Genomic DNA, 8,645 nt, shown 5'->3' on the forward strand with positions numbered 1-8,645 from the left:
GTCACAGTTTGAAAAAAAAAAAATTGGAATTTTGGAAAGACCTCAGTAGAATTTTGATTTTTTTTTTGGTGTTGGATTTATCTTATTTTGTTTAGGGTTTCTTTTGTTGAGAATTAAACATTTTATAGCCGACTGCTACAAAGAAACACACATTCGTGGTGTGGGAAGTTAAACTCAGAGATTTATTGAGGCAGTTAGAATTCCTGCCATTTGTTAGATTGTCTGACATCATCTGCATGAATAACAATTTTGTAGCAGTCGTCTACAAAATAATGTTTAATTCTCAACAAAAATAAAAACAACCTGAACAAAATAAGATAAATCCAACACCAAAAGAAATCAAAATTCTACTGCGGTTTTTCCAAAATTCCAATTTTTTTTCCAAACTGTGACAACAGTTCAGTTCTGAAAAAAATTTCAGGTATCTGAGGATTTCTGATGGTTTCAGATATCCTCATTTATCTGAAAATTTTTAGAGGCGAAATTATGTCATTTTTGTATAAGTGATGGTTTCTAATTTTTCTGAAATCCTCGTGTATCCAAAAAAAATTGCAGAGCCAAACAAACGTCACTTCTGGGTCCAAAAAATTTCAGATAACTGAGGATTTTGGATAATCTGATTTCGGGTAATTGGAATTATATTGTGTTTCAAAAGAAAGATGATTGGCAGGGGAAGAAGGGTATTCACATGCAAGAATGTTCCCGCCCACTATTGTTGATCTGTTAGCTGGGCAGCTTGGCCAGCGTCATTTTAGGGCTGCTGGTCTTGTACTGCTCCAGCTTTTAACCATGCCAGGTCGCTGTGTTAGGGGGCGTGTTACAGTGGGTTAAACTGCTAGCTTTCTTCACCAATCTCTGCGGTGGTGGGGGGTTTTCATGCTTAAACATTATTACAAGTGATTTGCTGTTGCTACTGGGCTGTTTTTTTTAAATGACCAGCTATCCTAAAATATTGTTTATCCAAAATAGGCCCGGTCCCGACCATTTCAGATAATCAGAATTGTACTGTACAAGGTATTGGTATTAAGCTGTAGAACAACAACAGGTGGACCAGTCAGTCATTAAGTCAGGGAAACAGTCAGTGAAGGTTAAAATTATGGGTTTGTGTTCTGAGTATTCAACTGGGGGAAATTCTCTCACACCAGATGATAAATGATTTAGGCCACAATAAAGGCAGATCATGGGCTGCAAAATTGATGGACCTTATTGTAGATCTGTTAGGTGACCCCACGATTTTGGCGTGTGTCGTCAGGACAATGGTGCTGATGAAGGAGTTACTAACAGATCTTTGTGGTATTCTGGGTGTAATGGTTTACTTGCAGAAGAGGAAGTCACTGCTTGAGTGGCATGGGTTGCAAATTAAATAAAATGTGAGCCAAATTAATTTTACCGCACAAGATCATCTTAACATGAAAGATGTTACAAATTGCAGGGAAGATGAAGGAAAAATGCTTCCTGTACATAATTGGCAGGCCCCCATATATATCTTGCTCAAGCTCTTTTAATATACTGATGCAACCAAATTAGAGGAGGTTCTGTAAAATGGTCATAGACGAAGTGGAAAGTAACATTGGAAATTGATGTGGTTTGCAGTGAAGAGTTGAGAAATCCAGCATTGCTATTTTTGTCCCAGCCTGAATCAATAGAAAGCAAGAGACATCATTGAATTTGAGGTCTTCCATGTCTTATTCCTGGTTGTTGTAAATCAAGCCCAGGTGTGGCCTTTCTCATTTGGGAATTCTTTAGTAAAAATCATAACATGAGATAATACAACTTGGGGGTGCATTCTTGATTTCAAGGAGAATTAAAATAAAAAAGCTGTTAGCACAGCAGCTTCCTGAGGCCAGCATATTCTCACATCTGGATTCCGTTGACAACTCAGCCTTTAAAACCAACTGATGCTGGGCTTAATCAATGGGTGATTCTCTGTCCCAAATAAAATCCCCTTCACAGGGTCTCCCATGGGCACACCTTCAAAGCTGCTTTATCGATTATTTTGCGCTATTCCTGTTGTTTCTTCACTGGCTCATCAATACAGTAACTTTTTTTTTTAATTTAGACATTCAGGATGGTAACTGGCCCTTGCTGCCTGAATTAACCTACAAACCCCACCCCCCCCACCCATGTCCTTTGAATGGTGGGAGGAATCAGACTTACCCAGAGGAAACCCACGCGGACATGGGTAGAATGTACAATCTTCTTACGGACAGTGCCAGATATGAACCCTGGTCACTGGAGCTGTAATAACTGCTCCACTAACTGTGCTTCTCCTGGTTAAGAAATGTTATGAGCCCAGAGGACCCCAAAACCCGGCAGCAATAGAAATTCACCAAGACCAATGGTTACTTAAACAAAATTTGCTTTTAATTTAAAAATGAAAACAGAATCAAACTTTAACTTATTATTATTAACTTAACCCCTTCTAATTCTAAGCGCACATGTATGTAATGTGTATATAAGTGTATATAAGTTCAAAAAGAAAGTTCTTTGATTCACAGTCCAATCTCACTTCTCCAACTTCACTGGTTGCAGGCAATTCTTAAACTGTGCACAGAATTTTACATTTATGAATTTCACCAGGCTTTGGTGTTTGAAAGGTAAATGGTCACCACTCAGAAAGGTTCTTGTTGGTTTTCAGAGAGAGATTTTTTTGCTCGTTGGACACTCACAACTGATTCCTTCTAATCAGCCACGTCAGTGTCTTGCTGAAGAAACTTGACCCATCAGGGTTTTCCAGATGATCACTTCTTTCTTTCAGGTCACCCTTATTTCAAGTGAAACATTATACAGCCAGTTCTCTCCTCTTGTATTGCTAAGAACTCACAACCCATCTTCAAAATGGGGTTTTTCCACAAGCTTGCCAGCTTGTTTGTGACTTGCACTAAAAAAACCTGCCATAATTTATCTCCTTTAAAACATTTCTATATAAAATATTATTATCACACTTTTCCCTTCAAAGGAATTTTAACTCTTCAGTTAAAATTCAGTTATAACTAAACTGACTTTAAAATCAGCAAAGAGATAACATTACACAACATATAACATGTTATAACAATGCAACCCAATGTTGAGAGTATGTATTTTTATACATGATCAATTTTAACAAACAATCTGCTATTACATTATTTGTACCTCTGATATGATTAATTTGCAGATTATATTCTTGTGATATTAAACTCCATTTTAAGAATCTTCTGTTTTTATTCTTCATTTTATTCAAAAACACCAGAGGGTTGTGGTCAGTAAATGTCACAATTGATTCATGAGAGGTACCGAGATGTACATCAAAATTCTGCAGAGCAAGTATTATGGACAACAGTTCCTTCTCAATAGTGGAATAGTTCCTTTGATGAGCATTGAATTTTTTTTTTTAATAAGTAGTCACCTGAATGATCAATTCATTGTTGTAATAAAACTCCACCTGCTGCCCCATCACTGGCATCCACAGCTAAAGAAAATGGTCTGTCAAAATCAGAAGATTTTAAAACCGGGTAATGGCATAGCATCTCCTTTAAATTTTCCAAAGCTGTCTGGCAAACTTTAGTCCACACAAATTTCTCCCCTTTCTTCAAAAGATTGGTTAATCTGTCACAGAAGGAGCATCAAGCCTTGAATTAACAGTGTGGAGCAATTCCCCCAAATTTGCACGTGTGTGGTACAACCTGAGAGTTGATGGGACTGGGGGGAAATAAAATAGGATTTGTGTAAATGGGTGGGGACTTGGCAGACATCGGGGCTTGGCTCTATGTGGTGGGATTATGATTGCATGTTTCTGTGCAAGTTGCCTTGGCCCTAAAAGTTCAAATCTTGCACCCCAGTGTTGTAAGAACATGAAATAATAAAGTTTTTTTTTAAATCAATAAACAATGGAAAATATCCTTCAGGAAGATCAATAAAAAGACATCACTTAATGGTTTCACATCAGAAATATGACTGACCTGCAAGTCTTTTTTCTCTCCTTTTGATATTAATATTCTAATTTTTGTTTAATGTGTCAGAGTGAATATATGTAAACTTTACAATGATCTTGAATTACCTGTGCAAATATTTGCATTTATTCATTTCTAGCATTTGCAGGTGGGGAGGGGTAGATGAGGCAAGATAAACTGAACGAACTGCCAACTTTTATCTCTAGCTTTTGTCGGTGTTGTATTGGAGCCACGAGCATTCTCCAGAATACCTGACCAACAAAGATTCTGTCTATTTTTTAGGGGTGTTTGTTGGAGGTCATTAAGCACCAGAAAAAGGAAAATTTAAAACATCATTTGGCAATGTTTTTGGATTCCATAAAAGGATCGTGCTGACAGGTTCAGGGTAGGCACTTTTCCCCCATAAAAGGCAACGTGTTCTTGGTTTATTGCCATGTCTTAGAGTGTATTATGGCTGAGGATATAAATCAACAATGAATGTGTTGACATTAAGTGCCAATGCTTATATTATGGTAAATAAAAGCACAATATACTGAATTTACAGACCATATTTCATATGGAAGAATGAAAGCTATACTGCATGAAAATGACAACTTTCATTTATTTATAAGCTACCGAATATAATGAGCCACATGAGACATTGGCTCAGACAAGGGTGATCTTCACTGGAGGGCGGGGGCATTGCAGAGAGATTAGGGTGAATTCTAAAGTACAGTGTGCCCATTCTTTCTAAATTTTAACTCAAATGGCACAGAATAGATGGAGTTCTACATTTAAATGACCTTGAAGACAAGTAGTGATTAGAACTCAGAGGAGTCCTCGTGCCTTCATTGGATTTGGGATGGGAATGTGGTCGGTCATAAACTAATGTGGATCACAATAGAACTACAGTTATATAACCACCTCAACTGCTGGCACGATGTCCATCTTCCCTGAAGTTGTTGAACATACTGCAGGTATAGGTAAATGCAATACGGACTAATGACTGGCTATTACAAGAGAGTTGGTTAACCAGTTCAGAAGATGCAGTTTTAAATTCTGACCTTATCAGCCCAATCAAGCAATTGTATCTGCAGTATTCTAATAATGAAGGACAGGAAACAAAAACAAAAGGTATTTTTGTTATGTTGGCACGACGAGCTTAATAATTAGGAAAGAACAGACCAGTGGAGTTAAAAGCAGTCTTGAACAAGTGTTCTGACCTGAAATAGAAATAAAAACCATGCTGGAGAAACTCAGCTGGTCAAACAGAGCACTTTATATAATACATAACCAACATTTTGAGCTTAAGCCCTTTATCAAGGTACAAGAAAATGTAGGCAGGTACCCAACAAAATTTCTGACCTGAAATGTTGGCAGTCTGTTTCTCTCCATGGATGCTGCCGGACCTGCTGAGTCCCTCCTCAAGAACAGCCAAGTCCAGTATTGATTGCAGTCAATAATTTTATGCTGGGACAGAATCCAAGCAGTAGTTTTCTTGGCTGTAAGCTTGATTCTATAGAATATTCCAGTTTGCTCCTCTACCACGACCTTGCATTGTTCTTTAGTAAAATAGCGCAAGCACTGTCCCAGAGAGTACTGATCTGTTACACTCTCTTCATCATGGAATCTGAACATGCATGGGTGCATACCCCTGCCCTTACTTTAGTAAAGACATCTGTACATGTTGCTGTCTCCTCTAGAAATCCTAAAGCAATGAAATCATCCAGTGTGACTTGGTATATAGTGGAAATTGGTCATTTGGAAGTGGAACAATATCCAGCCCATCTTGCAGTCAGATCTGCTTCTTCCCTTTTGCCATCAAATTTCTGAACGGATAATGAACCTACAGCCTCTACCTCATGTTTCTCTCTTTTTTTTGCATGAATTATTTTTAAATGTTATATTTATGGAACTATAACTTATAGCAATTTGCACCTGTAATTTACGATATTGCTGCCACAAAACAAATTTCATGACACATGTTCATGACGATAATTCTGATTCCGTCAAAATTGGGTATGTTCTGGTTTTGTCTTGGGACATTAAGAATATAAGGAATAGGAGTCAAAAGGACATCTGGCCCTTTCGTGCCTGCTCCACCATCTCATCAGGTCATGGACACAGCTTGACTAACTTGCCTGTTTTTCCATAACCTTTGATTCACCTATTATTCCAAAATCTATCTATCTGTCTTAAATACATCCAATGAGTCAGCCTCTACTACTTCCTTGTACAGAGCATTCCATAGATTTGCTGCACTCTGAGAGAAGTAGTCTCCATTTTAAATATAATCTCCCTTAATCTTGAGGCTATGTCCCCTAGTTCAGTGGTTCTCAACCTTTCTCTTTCCACTCACAGACCACTTTAAGTAATCCCTATGCCATCAGCACTCTGTGATTAGAAATGAATTGCTTAAGGTGGTCTGTGAGTGGGAAGGGAAGGTTGAGAATTGTTACTGAAATATTTTGCTTGAGAAAAATTGTTATTGGCCCATTTCCTTTGGAGTTCATGATGACCAGATTATCAACCTTTGACTGACTCTTCCTCTTTGAGATATTATTTGGGCTGGTCCAGGCAAGTGGAGAATATTCAATTACTCCTTTCACTCACATTTAAATTTTAAAAATTATGGCCTCAGGACATTTGGGAGTCCTGCTTGTCATAGGCTTCCTTATGAATCCTGGAGTCAATGCTTGGTTTGCTGAAGCCATTTGCCAGTAGTCTGTGTCCTGGTGTGAGGTCTTCAACCACCAAGCTCTGGAGCTGCTGCTGTGATTTCCTACACTGTCCTTTTCGGATATGGCCTCCTCAGCATCAGGGAGACTAGGAGATTGTTTCATTGAGCATCTTTGCTGTCTGCTGAAACAGCAAAGACCTCCCAGTGGCCAACTATTTTAATTACCCCCCCACCACTATTGCTACATCAACATGTCTGTCCTTGACCTTGTACTGTCAAACCAAGGCCACTTGCAAACTGGAGGAACAACACCTTGTATTCTGTCTGTCCATCCAGACAGCATTAACCTCCAATTTCCATTAATCTCCTCTTCAGAGTCTCTCTCTTTCTGTATCCCTCTGTCTCATTTCCTTTAGCTCCCCCTTTTCCTTCTTTCTCTGATCAGAAAACTACCCTTTTCGCCCTTTACCCTCACCCCCTTTCACTTATCAGCCTTCTACCCTCCCACCTGTATCCACCTCTTGCCTGTTGGGCTGTACCCTTTCCCCCCCCCCTTCCTTCCTCTTCTCCTTCTTCCCCCTCCACTAACCTTTTTATTCAGCCATCTGCCTGGCTTTTATTTCTGACAAAGGGCCCAGGTACGAAACATTAGTTACCCGTTACTTCCCATGGATGCTTTATGGCCTGCTGAACTTCTGGCATTTTTGTGTGAGGACCTTGGGAGCATTGACGTATAGAGTGACTGTGGGGTGTAAATTCAAAATCTGCTGAAAATGATGACCTACTGTAGGTGGATAGGGTAGTGAAGGCATATGAGAACTGGACTGTCATATTGCAGCTGTACAAAGCATTGTTAGACCGCACTGGGGATATTGTGTACAGTTCTGATCACACTTCAGGAAGTTTGTGTTGGGATCCTTACACAATGCAGATGTGATTCATCAGGATTTCCAAGAATGGAGGGCTTCTGAGAGATAACAGGTTATGTCTATTCTCACTGGAGTGTAGCAGGTTAAGGGGACATCCTGGGTGTTATAAAATTGAGCAACATGTAGTAGATATAGTCCTCTTCCCCACACAGGATTAGGATTAAGAGGTGAGAAATATGAAAGAGATCTGAGGAGTAGGTTTTGCCACACCAATAAATGTGGTGTTATCTGAAATTAGCTGCCAGAGGAGATGGTTCAAGCAGGTACAATCACGATGTTTAAAAAGCATTTGAATATTTCTTTCTTTGGCTTTGCTTCGCGGACGAAGATTTATGGAGGGGGTAAAAAGTCCACGTCAGCTGCAGGCTCGTTTGTGGTTGACAAGTCCGATGCGGGACAGGCAGACAGCGAAGAGGGAGAGGGGGCTAATGCAGGCAAATGCAATCATGTTCAGCATGGAAGAGGATGGGCCAAAAGGGTCCATCTCTCTGCTGTATGCTTCTGTGACTCATTAGGCTCATTTGGTTTCTTATAGATTGTTGAATGTTTAGCAATAAATGGGTGTGAACTGAACACATACAGCATAAAAACTACAGTTGCATGTTTTGGAGACACCTCTTTGTTATGTATTTGTTGCATTCCTATGTGACTATATTACTGATAATAGCTGCATAAATATTTCCACGTGCCAAAATTCCTTCCTATTTTAGCATTGACTGGTCTAGCTGCAAGATTTCTGTGGCTGCAATCTCAGGTGACCAAATGCATAAGGCGTATCCTTTCGTTACCAAACAGAACAAAAACATTTTTTGACATCGAGCAGTGCACCACTCCCAGAAACCTCACAACAATTGTATCAACTTTCTGACTTAAAGCTATCCAGAAATTAAATGCCTTACCATTTCATTAACCATTCAGCTAGCTTCGGTGCACAATTCTTGCATCGAGACCTGCTCGTATGTAAGATCGCATTGAAGGCTATAAATGGATGATAGTCATTAACTAATCTGACAAAGAATTTAATACTTTACACAGAGAGAGGCTAGAATGTGGAATTTGTAACCACAATTAGCAGGGGAGGCAATGCTTTCTAAAGTACTCCCAAGTTTAAGCTGGTAGGGCTCGTGA

Source organism: Narcine bancroftii, chromosome 4 (assembly GCF_036971445.1).
Source record: "Narcine bancroftii isolate sNarBan1 chromosome 4, sNarBan1.hap1, whole genome shotgun sequence".
In the NCBI taxonomy this organism is placed as follows: Eukaryota; Metazoa; Chordata; class Chondrichthyes; order Torpediniformes; family Narcinidae; genus Narcine; species Narcine bancroftii.